This window comes from Phascolarctos cinereus, unplaced genomic scaffold, assembly GCF_003287225.1.
Source record: "Phascolarctos cinereus isolate Bilbo 61053 unplaced genomic scaffold, phaCin_HiC Scaffold_7;HRSCAF=346, whole genome shotgun sequence".
Lineage (NCBI taxonomy): Eukaryota > Metazoa > Chordata > Mammalia > Diprotodontia > Phascolarctidae > Phascolarctos > Phascolarctos cinereus.
In genome coordinates, this window is record NW_027556180.1 from 175,584,724 (window position 1) to 175,601,344 (window position 16,621).

Consider the following 16,621-nt stretch of genomic DNA (forward strand, 5'->3'; position numbering starts at 1 on the left):
TGTGGGTCATAGTTCAAAGATGGAGAGAAGCACTTTCAAGCAAGAGAGAGATAGAGGCTTAAGGAGGAGTATCACTTTTGGTCACAAGGGTTCACCCTTGTGACCAAAAGTGATACTGGTATTCAAGCAGTTCCCTGAATCTGAGGAACAGTATCATTTTCAGTCCCAAGGAATCAGTGATTCTTCATGGGTAAGGACCAGAAAGCAGTGACTACACTCTCCCAAGATCACATCAGCTTGGAAAAACTGAAAACTTCCAAACCCCTAGAACTATCTTCGAAAAGAGCGATGTGAAAAAAAAAAACCTGCAACTTGAGACAGTGCCCTTCCCCCTCCCAACTCCATGCTGAGAAGAGAATCCAACTGTAACCTGTAGTTCAACATTCAGACAGGGAAGATCAAGACACAAACTCAGAAGACAAGGAAGCCAAAACAGCTATAAGCAAAGCCTCAAAGAAAAAATTTGAATTGGACACAAGCTCATAAAAAATTTATGGAACAGCTAAGAATTGAAAGCAAAGGAAGAAAATAATGGAAAGATAATTAACAGCTTGGTAAAAGAGGCACAAAAATACTGAAGAAAATAACACCTTAAAATGTAGTTGATCAAATGGAAAGAGAGGTACAATTTACTGATGAAAAGAATTCCTTAAAAAGTGTGAATGTGTGTGTATTCCCATTACCAGTTGAATCACACACACACACACACACACACACACACACACACACACATATGTTTGTGTCTGTTTGTGTATACTGTTCAATCGGTAACAGAAATCTATCTTGATCAAAAGGAAAATAGAAGAGGAAGGGGATAAGGGAAAGATGGGGTGATAAAAATGACAGGTAAAGGAAAGCAACAGTCAGAAGCAAAACAGACTTTAGAGGGGGAACAGAATAATAGAGAGAATAAACAAAAGAAAATCAGATGGAGGGAAGCAGATAGCAGAATAGATTAGAAACCAGAACCCAACAATGTGTTCACAAGAAACACTAAGAGAGAATTAAAATAACAGCTGGAGTAAAATCTATCATACTTTAGCTCAGGTAAAAAAAAAGAAGGCCAGGGCAGTAATCATCATCTCAGACAAAACAAAAGCAAAAATAGACCTAAGTAAAAGGGTAATAGAAGGGAAACCATAGCTTGCTAAAAGACACAACAGAAAATGAAGTAACATCAATACTAAACACATATGTACCAAATGGCATAGCATACAAACTGTTAAAGGAAAAGTTAAATGAGTTATAGGAGAAAACAGAAAAACTATACTAGTTTAGGATCTCAACTTTCCCCTCTCAGAGCTAGATAAATCTAACCATAAAATAAATCCCACACATTTTGAAATGGTGTCTCATTGTATTCTCATTAATGAAATTATTGTTTGTTTCTATGATTTGTTCTTTGATCCACTAATTCTTTAGGATTAGATTATTCAGTTTCCAATTAAATTTTAACCTATGCTTTCATAGCCCTTTATTGAATGTAATTTTTATTGCATTATGGTCCGAAAAGGTTACATTTAATGTGTCTGCTTTTCTGCATTTTGGTGTGAGGTTTTTATGCCTTAATACTTTGTCAATTTTTGTGAAGGTACCAGATAGAGCTAAGAAAAAGGCATACTTGCTATTCCCATTCAGTTTTCTCCAGAGGTCTATCATATCTAACTTTTCTAAGATTTTATTTTTCTCCTTAACTTCTTTCCTATTCTTGGAGGTAAGGAGTATACTCTTAGCTATAACTCATCTTTTCCATAAGGTGAGGCATGGAGAAGAGAAATTATATAAAGAGAATAAAAAGGAGATATCTATTATTGTAGGCATATTACAAAGATGTCTTTGTTCAGCATCACATATAAAGTAAGTATATGCTTATAAATGACTTATTGGATATTGTTAACAAGTGAATTTACAAAACTACATTTATTAGCAAAATATTACAAGAGTATAAGACAGGGTTTGGTGACACAGACATTTTGTAGGATAATTAGGTAATACTAATAAGAATGAATAAATGGGAGACAGTGCTCAAAAAAATTCAAGAAAACAAAATTTATTTTATGTTTATTATTAATTTTTTTCATAAAAATTATGATGTTTCCTTTCTTTAATCTTTTTTTATTGTACTTATGATTTCAAAGGTACTGGAAATGTGGGGCGAAAATTTGAGGAAACTTCCTCTATTAAGGAAAATTAGTACCTGCTTTGAAACTCATAGTTGCCTGAATACTGAGAGGTTAAATAAGTGATTTGCCCAGTATTTGTCCTTGCTCTCTAGTCCCAATTCTGTGACTGGCTTCCTAACATTAATTCCTTAAAATTAGACAGAAAAAATAAAATATCTTTGCATGACATTTATTTGTCAAAACCCCCTTTTCAAAGATCCAGGCCAAAGACCAATATATGTCTGTGGCAGGTGTAAAAGGATTCAATATAATATCAATCTGTTGATACTGACATTCAAAGTTATGTTTTCAAGAACCAAAACATATTATCTTCTTTTTCCTAGCTATACAACTTCAGATCACCATTCCATCTCTCTGCCAGCTTTCGATATTTAATAGTCAAAGTCACAATCTTGATTAATGAATAAGACATTAAAATCAAAGTTACTGGCCAAGAGAAAGGAAGAAGCTCTAGGGCTACATGGAATAGTTGGCAAATACAAAAGGCACTTCACTGAGGATAATTTACTCTCTTGATGAAGATCAATGATGTGAATCTGAATGCTATTAGTTACACACTGGCAGTTCATCTTCAATGGGGAGATAGATGGTGCCAGCTATTTATTTGAAAGAATTTAGACAGCTTGACATACAGCTTTCTGTTATTTTCACCCAGATGAGTCTATAATATCATATTTAGATAAAATACATTGTTAATAGTTCCTGGATATTTTGATGAAGCCATTATTTTATCGGGATGGATACTGCTTCCACCGATTCAGCCCTTCTGCATCTATTCATAGGGTTCTTATCTATATTTCCCTATGAATCATCCAAAGAAATGCTATTGAACATCCTGAGTCCTTCCTTTTGTTCTCTGAGCACCCTGGGTGTACCAATGTGCCATTGGGCTATCTACCTATTGTTTCATTCTCATTATGTGAGTGGCTTGCCTCTTTTGCCAGTCACATGTGATCCTGATAATCTTAGATGCTACTTCTTGCATGCAAGCCATCACTGGCAATATGCTGTAGCCTTCTCACATCTATCATGTGTCTTTCCATTGATGTTAAATTGTCATCCTAATTCTTCTAAGATCATGGTGTTCTGAGATTTACAGCCATCTAACATCAGTGGGGAAATGTTGATGTTAAACAGACTGTTGTATTCTAGTCCCTCCTCCTGTTCTTTCTTGAAGATGTTAATTATTAGGGATAATTACTAGGGCTAGAGGGAAAGAGCACACCTGGGTAAAAAAAAAAAATCTATGGTCCAAGATACAATCTCAAAGAGTATACAGAATGTCATGCTAGGTTCAAACCAAAGAACTCCTAGCATACATCCAGAGGCATAGTTAAGAGTCATGAAATAAGGGTCATGGCTATGATCAAAAGCCAGGGGGAGGTCAAAAAGGAGTGCATCAGGAATCACAACAGAATAAACAGTACAAGGGATCAGTGAATGAGTTTATCTCATACAAATTTTTTCATCTAAGAAAGAATATTTTTATATTAATGGCATTGTAGCCATAGCTCCACCTTCTTCAGTTGCACTTGCACCACTCTGGACCTAAGGAGACATAAGGTGGTGTTTTTTGTTTGGTTGGTTTGGGGGTTTTTTTGGTGAGGCTACTGGGGTTAAGTGACTTTCCCAGAGCCACACAGTCAGTAAGTGTTATTTATCTGAGGCTGGATTTGAACTCAGGTCCTCCTGACTCCAGGGTCATTGCTCTAGCCACTGTGCTACAAGGTGTTTTATCAGTGAATCTTTGGCAGCATTGAAATCACTGCATCATCTTTCAAATATAATAGAACTCCATCTTCTATTATTCAATTCTGTGTCCATTTCAATGCCTCTATGCAGCTCTTATCCAGAGTTTATGTATTGATGGACAATGGGATCACCCATTCAGTTGTATGTTGTAATTTGGGAAATATGCATTTTTAAAAAATTCATCCTGTTTAAAGTTGATGGTCATACTAAACTTATTTACCATATTGTGGATTACACTGAGAAAGCTTTGTAGAAACTCAATAAACCTATTACAATGATGCCTTTGAATTGAATAAGTCAGACAACCTCTTCATTAGTTAACCAATCAATAAGCATTTATTAAGCACCTTTAGGCATTATTATGTGTCGGGAAATCCTTCTTAAAATTGTATTATTATTATTATTGTATAGTATATACTTTGTCTTTTTTTTCTATGTGCAGGTTCTTCCAAGGTCTAGTATAAAGTCCTGGAGGGGAAGGAATGTTTTATTTAGAACTTTGTATCCTAAGCACCTTGTCTGTTTCATGGTAGATGCTTATCAAATGCTTGCTGTATTGATGTCCATTTTCATCAGATTGTTGACCAAAAGATTTTAGCAGTTCCATCCATCATTGGATACTGTAGGATTTGGACATTGCATGAGAGATAGCTCATCTGTGTAGAGCCATCAAAGATGCATCTACAGAGCCAGACGCTTTTTAAAAATCAATAAACAATGTACATATCAGTATCTTTTATCCTCTACATCTCCCAGTTCTGTGATAGCAAAGTCGTGTTTGACAATAGAAAGCTTACCTGACAAACCCTACCTACCCCTTTCTTGTGTTTGTATTATGGATGGAATTGATTTATGAATAAAACATCTTTATAAAGATTTTATAGAGATGAGAAAACAGATCTATAGGCTAGTCCAATAGTTGTCGATGTTTTCTCAATAGACTTTGTTTTTCTTTTTAAATGAAAGCATCCTCAGTGATCATTTCATGTTTTTGGAGTCCTTTCCTCTTTGATATATTTTTTTAAATTGAGAATATTAAAGAATATGTTGACAATTCATAACTGGATATTGTCATGTTCTCCGTGGGACATGTCTATTTCTTCAACCTTTATAGATGTTGGTGAATCAAATATCATTATCTACATACCATCTTTTTGCTTATGCTCATTCTGAATACTTACAAGGAACAACTGATCAAGATTTCAGTGAAATGATTTTCTTGTAGTCTTTGGGTATATGATGGAAAGCAACTCTGCCTTTATTTGCCTCTTTCAGGAGAATCTCTAAGATGGCCTTCCATTTAGCTTCAGCTTCTTCCTCTGTTCCAGTTCTGCCTTTATGCCTTCAGAAATAGTAGGGGGAAAAAAAAAATAACCTGACCCTAATATCCCAAGATGGCTCTGGTCCTAACATTGACCTGCTATGGAAGAAAAAACTCAAGACTCTGTTTGTATGTAATAAATGTCAGGAGTAAATTTATAAATTACCTAAATCCAAGCATCTTTTCTTTGAAAGAAAGACATCCAAAAGAACAAAGGTCTGCTTTACTTTTGAAAAATCACTTGGATCCAAGATATTTTCTACTTACAACTTGTAGAGTTTGATAAGATGAGACAAAATTAAATAGTAAAGATTAAATGAAAATTCAGAATTTTTAATTCATTAAACAGAACAATAGTTACTTAATTTCAATGTACTCCCAGAGAATAATTTTCTCAAACCCATTCAATCCAGTCTAGTGGCAGAAAAAGGTACTTCTCTTAAATAGATTAATCTAAGGGACTCCTGCCCTTCCCTGGTCACCACCTTAATTTTATCATCAGAGATATGAGTTCCTCTGGTAGCTTTGAAATAGTTTGCACTTAGAAACTGGTTAGAGGTTTGATAAGGTTATCTTAAAAGGGATTTTAGAGGAGGAAACTACCTCTTTGTTGTACTTGACAAGGGTTATTTCAATCAGATGAGTCCAAAGGGACATCATATTGAAATATTGTTTCTTATTATTTTCCTTAAAGATGGAACAGAGTGGAGCCTTTCTTCCATTACTTTCACACTGTTTTGTGATGTCATACAAACCGGTTTGTTTCTCCAAATCTCAGTTTCTTCCTTTAGAACAAGGACATAATATTATTCAAATGAGGGTGGAGGTGGGGGTAGAAAACAAACTGGCCAATCAGCCTGTTGTTTATGAGTTTATGCAAACCCCACATGGACTTTGGAGTATGTGTAGACATTCTGTAAAACTGGTCCCAGTCTGGTAGTCTGTATAGAGACTACCTTTCAGCTGGCTGCTAAACTGAAAATGGGGTATTTTCAAATACTAATTGGCCAAAGGCAAGTTCTTTCTCCTTACTGGACTGGCTGTGTTCAAGTGAGAAAGACATGTTGTAAGTGTTTAGACAGGGAGAGGCCTTGAACCTTCCCCACCTGGGATGTTGGCCTCTGTTCTTTCCCTGTTTTTATTTCCCTGGGTTTGTTCGATTATCTACTTTTCAGTAAAATATTGGCTGTAGCTATTGTCCTGTGAGTTTTAGAAAGTAGGGATGACAAACCACCAGGGTCTGGGACCTGGAGTCCGCACTGAATTTGATGGTCAGCTGAACCTAGTCAGTCAATACAGCTCGGCTGGGAGTGACCCCCTAAATCAAGATGCCAAGCCCAATAAACACTGTGTCACATTCGGAAGATAATTTGTGTGGGGGAATGTTATGTAGACGCTGCTTTAAATTTCAATCCGCTATCCCCAGGAACCAAAGTGCTTTGGGGACTATATAAGGTGTTGGGGGAGAGAGGCAAATCTTTTCTTTTTGCTATATCTTCTCAGCAAGTTTCCTTTTGTAAAAGCTAATTGATGCTAATTGGCTAAATGATATTGGGGCATTAATTGATATTGAGAACACACAAGAACAGGGGCTCAAACCAATAGCATCTAAGAAAGCAATCCCTAACCTCTCAAGGGTACCCTGACAGGGAAACATAGCCTTGCTTAGAGACTGGACTTTTCTGTGAGAGTGGGAGCTGGGAAAGATATCCTCAGAGGTAACAAAGACTATACTTATATTATCAAATAAGACTGCTATGAGGAAATAACTTTGTAAACCTTACACAAGTGTTCCTTCCATTCTACCTCTTACTACCAAAGGGACAGAAAGTCATTTTGTGTTTTTTCCATTTGGTGGATTGTTATAGTCAAAAAGATAATCACCTGGTAGCCAACTTCTGGTGAGAAGCACTTTGGTCTGATGCCATACTGTTTGTTGACAGTTGAATACTAAGTATTCATATCTTTTTTTTTTCATTCTGTAAGAATCTGCTGGAGCTTGTGCTTTCTTGGTGTACCTGTCAGAACCTTGGATTTTCTAAGAGTTTAGCTCAAAAAGGGAACCTGAGATGAGATTCTTTTTTTTTTTTTGCCTGCCAGGTTATCTAGTTGACCAGCTTAAAATCTATTTATACTCTCAGGTTTTTGGTTTGGTTTTTTTTTTTTTTATGTGAACTTGTGTCTCACCACCATTCTACCATGATGTGGTTTTACAAATTATTACTTATTTATTTTAATGTTATTTTCCCTATGGAATAAGGGAGATTTATACACACACACACACACACACACACACACACACACACACACACACACATATATATATTATATTTCATCTTTTATTTATTTTGCCCACTTTCCAGCTAGTTGAGATAAATTTATATTCCAGTTATGTCATCTAATGTAACAGTTATTCTTCCAAGCTTCATTTCATAAATGTAGTTCGTAGGCATGCCACATAAACCTTCATCCAAATCATTATTTGAAATGTAAAACAGAACAAAACTAACATCAATCCCTAGTGAACTCCACTACAGAACTAGCTCTACCACAATAGATCCATTAATCAACATTTTTGCAACCTTATCATTAATTAATTCCAAATCCTCCTACCTGTAATCCAGGGAATATTTCTCCATTTTATCTACAAGAATATGAAAGATTGTCAAATTCTTATCAGAACTGCAAATGCCATTTTAATTTTAGAAAAATACTGATTAGGTCTGGAAGAGTAACAGAGAACTAATAGCGAAATGGGTAATAATGATAATAATAATAATCTCTACTAAAGCATAGCAGAGTTATCCTCTATTTCATCTGAGTAATCATGTCTATGAAATCACATAATTTTTGAAGTATTGAAGTACGAATTACTAGTTCAGGCTCTTCCCTAAAGAAAATAAAAGTAGAGTATTTCTTAAAATATTCAAATTAATGCCAGGTCAATATGCTCCAAATTTTTCAAATTCTCTCCAGAAATAGATTTTTAAAAATATCTCTAGAAATAGAGAGACTCTATTCATGAAACACAAACATGCAACAGTGTTTAAGATGTTTTAACTCCATTGCTCCTGACACTTTTGAGCATAGCCATGACTGGGATAGAAATACCTGCTGCAGCATGTTGGAGGATATTCAAATTAAACCAATGCAAGAAGGTGTTGGTCATAAACAATCAGTAATAGGTTGTGATGTTTAGTAGCTGTAGTTCTAACTTGTCAAGTATGTTTTCTTTGGCAGGCATGTGCCCTGGATTTAACATCAATTCATAAACATAACTGGTTTTCACTTTCATCAGTTTTGAGAAACCAAGGTGTCCTTGCCTTCTGTGAAGTCACAGAATAGAACAGTTCCTAGGCCTGGTCCTAAAAATGGAAGACTTCTTTCTTGATTTTATAATTCAAAATTGTAATAGGGTCCTATTTTCTATACAGAATAAGGCAGCTAACACTTTACATGAGGATCACAACAATCTTGTCACAAGCCCCACCTCAGACACTTACCAGGTGTAGGAACCTGAGTGAGTCATTTAACTTCTCTATGCCTTAGTTTCCTTGTCTGTGAAATGGAAATTAACATATCTCTGGCACTTATTTCACATAAATCACTTTGCAAATCTTTCAGCACTACAAAAGTAGCAGTATAAACTCCTTGAAAGTGGAAACTGTTTTTGTTTCTGTCTTTGTCTATCCAGAGCCTAATATACTACTTAATATACAGTAAATGCTCAGTAAACAAATTGATGTCAGAAAGTATTTATTAAGCATCTGCTATATGTCAGGCAATGTGGAAGGTGCTGGAAAAAACAGACACAAAATTTCTGCAGTTGTCGCTCTCAACAACTTATATTACTTACAGCCTACTTGCTTATACAACAACTTATATACAACTTATAACTCTCAACAAGAACTTACATTCTACAAAAGGAAAACAACATGCAAAGAGGTAAGTAAATATAATGTCTATATAAAATGAATAAAAGAAATTTCAGGGTAAATTCTAACAAATGAAGAGATCAGGAAAGGTCTCATGTAGGAGACAGCACTTGAGCTAAATCTTGAAGAGAGCTAAATATTCTAAGAGGTAGACTGGATTACCATCATTTCATCTTTTTCTATGCAGAAGTAGGCAGGGAAAAACATTTCTTAAGCTCCCTTCTACGTGTCAGGAACACATAGAAATGTCTGTGAGCTTTGTAAATTTTCTCTCCTTTGATTTTCATAAAAACCCTGGGATATGAATGCTGTTATGATCTGCATTTTACCATTAAGGAAACTGAGGCAAACAGAAGTGACACTTGCTCAGTGTCACACAGCTAGTAAGTATTGGAGGCTAAATTTGAACTCAAGTCATCCCGACACCAGGCATAGTGACTTCCTGACCCCATCTACTGCAACACCTACCTGTGTCTATGCCTCTATGGATAGAAACAATCCGAAAACAAGTTACTATACTGTTATTATTCTTTTTATAGTTTAGTGTTCTAAAGACTAATAATAGATAAAATTACTGATTTTTTTTGTATTTGGATAAAAAGAATTAGAATATACGTTCATTCTCTATAGCGTCACTGAAAACATCACAAGTGATAGAACAAAAGGAATCTCTCTCTCTCTCTCTCTCTCTCTCTCTCTCTCACACACACACACACACACACACACACACACCCTCACTCTCTGTGCAAAGGATTTTGATCACCTTTACTGAGTCTGTACATTTTGAAAGCTTTCCATTACACATAGTTTGGGGATCATGATCACTGGGTGCAGAGACAACATTGTCACATTGTCCTTAGTTTTTATGAACCAATATTATGTCCAAGTGATTGGGGGCAGCAGTTTAGTTTTGAGAAGCCTGTGGTTTCATCATATTTTATTAGTTAAGTTCTCAGGGACTAATTTTTAAGTCTCTCTTTACATGACGGGTATTTGTCCTCTGTCATTTCATGAAAGAGAGCTGGTTTCTGATATATGATTCTAGCCACCAGTTCATTTCTTGCTACGTATTTAGGTAGGTGCTAAATTTCAGTATGATATGTTGCAATACTTCCACAATTCTCTTGTATATTTAGCATTCATCACTAAATCCCAATTCCTTAAAGCTAACCTATCTGAAATTTCTGTTTAGCAATGGACTGGACCCTTACCATCATAAATATTTCAGTTTCCACAAACAGATCTGCTTGACTCAGCCATTTGTTCAATATTTGTTGACATATTGTGGCCTGATTTCATGTGGATGTATTATTACTGTTGTTATTTTTACTATTATCATTATCAATCATAATAATCTTTTCAATCAATGCCACAGTACCACAGAAGAAAGCCCTGCCTGAATTTATGGGTCATATAACTAAAGAATGGCTATAAGAACTAGGCTAAAGAATATCATTCATCTCTTAATCTTGGCCTCAATTTGAGCTGAAAGCTCAAACTGCTTCAGTAGATGTCAACATAAAAGCTGAAGAAGTCTGCGCCATTTCTATAAAGTCTTTTCTACTATGTCACTTTAAAAAGATACTAGTGATATCCTGCTCCACTGTCTCTTGGTGTGGATTCCCTACAAATGTCTTTGGAAACATTTTAGCCCAGGGGTCCCATAATGACCTTGGAAACCAAAACCTCAGAATTCACCTCAAAACAATGTTTCTGCTTCTCCCTAGTGGAACATCATTTGCTGAGCATATAACCTGTTCTACAATCAGTCTCTTTTGTCTTTGAATAATTATCCCTTTGCCTAACCTCCTGACACCTCAGAGAAGTCACCAAGGAGCTTTGGCATGGGTCCCACCCCACAGTTGAAGGGACAACCTTTCACCTTGAAAGTACTCATCCTTTAGTGTTTAATAATTTAGATCCAATTTGATGCACAATCAATAAACTGTTTCTGATTGGACTTTGCCATAAGGACTTTGCCTTAAACCATGAATGTATAAACTCCTCTGTCCCCTTCCTATATTTCTAAGTCTTCTTAATTTATTCCTCTTCATTATCTATTATAGTAACATTGGCCTTCTCACTGTTCTTCACACCCAACACTCTCTCAACTCTATTTCTTCCCCAGGCCTTGAATACTTTCCCTCCTTACCTCCAGCTCCTGGATTCTTTCAAAACTCAGTTCAAACCCCATATTCAGTAAGAAGCCTTTCTGCATAATATACCATCCCTGTAAAGATTATCTTCCATTTACCTTTTATGTATATATATGTAATATTATAAATAAATTTATAATATAATATATAATACATATAATATAATATATAAATAAAATATAAAAATATAAAATATATATATTTTTTTCTTTTGTTAGACCAGGTCTACCTATGCTGCCCAGGCTACAATTGCAGTGGCCACTCCTGTACCCAAACCCACTACTGTTATTAAAATATCTTTAACTCTCTCTGTTTTTTTGACTTGGAGCACAAAGTCTAAAAACATTTGATTCCTGGGGTCTCACCATTTAGGTGCTGGCCTTGATATAGATACCCAATTGGCTTCAGGTCTATTGCAGCTCAGAACTGTGGAACACAAGCAATCCACCAGCCTTAGCCTCTTCAGCAGCAGAGAGTACAGGTGTCTGCCATCATACTCAGATACATGTATTTTTTTACATGTTTTCTTCCCCTGCATTCTAATGGAATATGAGCTCTTATGCACAAGCACCATGTTTTTGCCTTTCATTGTATGTCCAATGCTTATCACAGCGCCTGGCACATAGTAAACACATAATAAACGTGTGTTGACTGACTAACTGAACCGGAGGGAGCCCACAAGAGTAGGACTTTAAAATACATGGTTGTGTGGGTCACAGACCAGACTAGAAGTGAGCAAGGTAGGTAGGTGCCTAAGGAGACTTAAATAAGACATTCTAAATTGTTCAAATTAGACAGAGCCAAACCTATAGTTTGACTGGTATAGGGAATTCCTTCTACTACAGCAGCAACCTCATGATCTTAGAGTTGCCTAGAGTGTTGAAGGTCAAGGGACTTGTCTAAGGTCATACGGGTATTGTGTGTCTAGGGCAGATCTTAATTCCATATCTTTCTGACTCTCAGCTTGCCTCCTAATTCCCTCTGCCATGCTCCCTCTTTTTTATTATTATTATTTTTACAAAAGTTCATATTTAGAATGCCAGCACATTCTATGCTCCATGGCAGGCAGATACCTATTTTGCAGTCAGGAAAGTCACATGCATAAAGCAAAGACCCAAAGGCAACCTGCATGCAATTATACACATGATTTTAAAACCTTGTTAAGGAACCCAAATCTGTCACTCTGGCCCTAGAAAAGACATAGTAGCAAGTCATATTTAGAACACATAATCTGAAATTCAAAGAACAGCAAATGTGTTTTTTAGGAAAATGTGGTACGTGAAACCTCTGAGGATAAATAAACCTTTGACTATAGGAGCCCCAGGCAGGGTCTTATAAGCAGACATCTAGGTGATCCAGGCTGATTACATAGGGAAGGCCTCTATGCAGGCAATATTTATAGGAAAGCTTTGTCATCAGGCTGGGTCCATAGACTTCATTATCCACTGCAGAAATGATCAGGTTGAGTCCCTCATGAGAGCTGATGTAATTTGAACTATTTTGAGGGATGAAATCATATCTGTCAGACCACATTCCAAAGACAGAACCAATGATGTAACCCAGAAGGGTTTTGATACAGGAATGTGGAAAATTTACAAATTACTCCTGTGTAGAACATAAGAAAGAGTTAGCTCTAAGCTGGCAACATGACACTCTGACAATACTGATCTTCTGTGGAAAAGAGATGATTCCTGAAACTGGTTTGGGAACTGCACTTTTTTTCTGAAACTGGTTTGGGAACTGCACTTTTTTTCTCCTACTCTCTCCCTGAATTCCAGAAACCCTTGTTTAGGAAAGGACAAAAACCAATGGTCTCAGAAAACTATGACACCAATGGTTGTAGCTATTCTTTAGTTTTATGTAAAGCAGATGTATTCACTCATCTGGATGTCTCCAGAGGTTTGGGGTTAGAATGTTAAGTTACATACCATTTAGGCAGGCAACAAGTATTTGTTGAGCACTTGCAATATGCTTATGACTATGCTAGTTACTGTGGGAATGTAGCTCCTGTACAGCTATAGGACCGGGGTAAATCAGTTCTGTGCCTCCTCCTGCATCCAAAAAATGGGAAAGGTAAATAACATTAAATCTGTCAATAAATCAAAAAAGCATTTATTAAGCACCTACCACGGTTGCTATGCTGTACTAGATACTAAGAATGCAAAAATTAAGATGACAGTTCCTGAGATACATACACACATATATACTTATACATATATGTATACATACACATATATGCATATATTATGTATATACACATACATATGTGCATACATATAAATGACCACATATATACTACATAGGTATATATGTGTATAAATAGATGATCAACATAATAAATGGATAGTTGTACAGATAAGCAGATGTGGACAGAAAGATAGACAGAGAGAATCAGTCTGATTACAAAACATTGTTATAAATTTTGCCTACATAGTAGAAGCCATCCGCTAACTGCTTATTATATAACACCTAAAGGTCCATTATATAACATTTTATACTACTGATTTCATTAGGACAGGGAATTCATGTTAAGAAATTCCCTCTACCAACGTAGGTCTGTATCTGCTGTGTTGCGTATGGTTTTAGGGAGTTATTTGGGGTATGGAGAGACTAAATTTTTAAATTAAAAAAAGGGTCAAAGGATCATTGCATCATAGATGCAGAGGTGGAAAGGCTTTCAGTAGCCATGTAGTGTAACCCTTTCATTTTATAATCGAAAAATTGGGAGCTTATGGAGGTTAAATGACATCCTAAGGTCACATAGGTAGTAAGTATTCAGAGGTAGGATTATTCAGCCAGTGCCAGTGCCAAGGACAGCGCCAGCACTTGGACCTGGGTCTTCCCAACTCCCAGGTGGGTTCTTTACCCATTATTCAATATGACCTTTCCTGGTGTACATATTTAATATACACAAAATAAATGCCAAATAATTGGGGGGAGGTGCTAAAATTTATGAGATAGATGGTAGAGATAACGAGACAATAGATGATAGAGACAGATGATAAAGATAAACAGATGAAAGAAAGAGACAGAGAGAGAGAGAGAATTTATTTTAAGTACTTCTATGTTGAGGAACAGCACTAAGTGCTAGGATTAAGAAAACAAAACGCAGAAAATAAGGCATTGCCCATTCTCCAAAAGCTAACATTCCAGTAGAGGAAGACCAAAGCTAAAGGGGAACTGGAAAGGAAATGTTAAGCAGACCAAGGAGTGAATTTGAAGTGTTATGAACAAAGTCACTACAGGGGCTTCTCGTGGTCAGGTAGATGTGAGCAAAGACTAATCACTCAGCATATAAGCCTCAGAGGAGTCATCCTCAGAAAAGAAAGGCAGCAGGTGTGAAGATGGAGCAGCCTTTCCAGTGAGACAGAAATGAAGTAAGAAAAGTGACCTCATGAAGGAGCCTCAAAGTGAGATGATGATTCCAAGAGAAGGAGAAGAGGAAGAAAAGCCTTTCAGGTATGGGTGTAAAGTCTATACAAAAGAATAGAGGCAGATGGGATTTCAGGTACAAGAATCTTCTTGAAGGTTAGTTTGGTTGGAATACAAAGCACATGAAAGACAGCACTTGTGTAATCACCCTGGAAATAGAGGTTGGAATCAGATTGTAAAGACTTTGAATGCCAAATATAAGAGTTTAGATTTCCTCCTAGAGGCAATATGGATTCATTGAAACTTCTTGGGCAGGGAATAGACATGTTAGAGACACACTTTATGAATGTCAATTTAGCAGCTACATGAAGGATTTCCTGAAGAAGTTAAAGGCTTGAATCAGGGAGGCAAATTAGAAGGGGTTTGCAAAGATAAAGAAGAGAGGTTTTAAGGGGCTGAATGAGGGCGGTTGTGGTGTGAGTAGGGAGGGGAAAGCTTCTACAGACACTGAAGAAATGGAATGGACAAGACTTGGCCACTAATAAGATATGTAAAATGAAGAAGAGGGAAGAACATGGGATAATTCCTACTTCTTATCTTGTAAGATTATTAAAAGAAAAATAATATGTAAACCTTGGAAAGCTACAGAAATGCTAGTAAGCATATGTGCTTGAGAAAGGGCAATGATATAATGAGATCAAAAGGATGTTTTGGGAAAATGAGTATTACAGCAATATATGGGATGGATTGGAGAGGCTAAACATTATGTGACCAGCAGACCTCATGCATATTAAAGACTGTATATAGATAAATTGCTATATTTTGAAATATCTGTTTCATGAAGTCAAGTCTCCTACACTGTTGTGTTATTACCATGTGCTTTTATGTGTGTGTGTGTGTGTGTGTGTGTGTGTGTGTATTAATTTAGGAACAATCTAATATGACCTATTTCATTCTTTAACTCTCCATGAAAGTTACCTTTGAGCATGTGAACATTATCCAGGATTAAAATGTTGCTAAAATTATTATTATTATTGTTAGTAGTAGTAGTAAAAATAATAATTTTATATAGTGCTTTAAGGTTTGCAAAATACTTTATACATGTTATCTCTTTATCTTTAAATTGTTGTTGTTTGTCCTTCATTCTCAAAGAGGACTATGACATTAAGAAGGTAAATTACACATGGAAGATCTTTAAGTAGCCCTTTGATATGGGTGCTACCATTATCCCCATTTTATAGATAAGGAAACTCAGGTTGAGAAGTTAAGAGACTTGCAAAGCTAGAAAGTGTCTGAAGGAGAGTTTGAATTAGTTTCCTGATTCCAAATCCTGCATGTTATCCATTATGTCACCCAGTTTCCTAAATATTTGAAACTGTTATTTAATAAGCAATTCGGTTCATGAAGCATCCGAGTCATCAAAGGCAAAGGCAGACTAAAAATCTTTAACAAAATAAACCAAGCTTTTAGGATTCTAGCGTCATCATGTGTACCTGAAGTATCAGCAGAATCACAAATGAGCTCTGCTTTTGTGACTACATCCCACGAGCTGACATGTTAGCGTAAGGGTTGAAAACATTAGCTCAGAAAAGCCAAACAACCTTCTTGGAATGATGCTGGAGGCTCAATGTTACATTGTCCTTGGGGCCCTGGCCAGGACCAGATGGTAAGTGAAGCAGTGTTATGACAATAACCTTCTGATACTTCCAGTAATAAATCTCATTGGCTCAGGGCCAAGGTGCTTTTGCAGGTCATGATATCGTCAGGCTGCAATATGTTGATCAAAGGCAAAGAGAAAAAAAAGGGTAATAAAAATTCACAGTCATTGAGCACTTTTAAATTACAAAGTATGAGTGTGGGTCTATAGATTTCACCAGGCTGCCAAAAGAATCCACAACACAC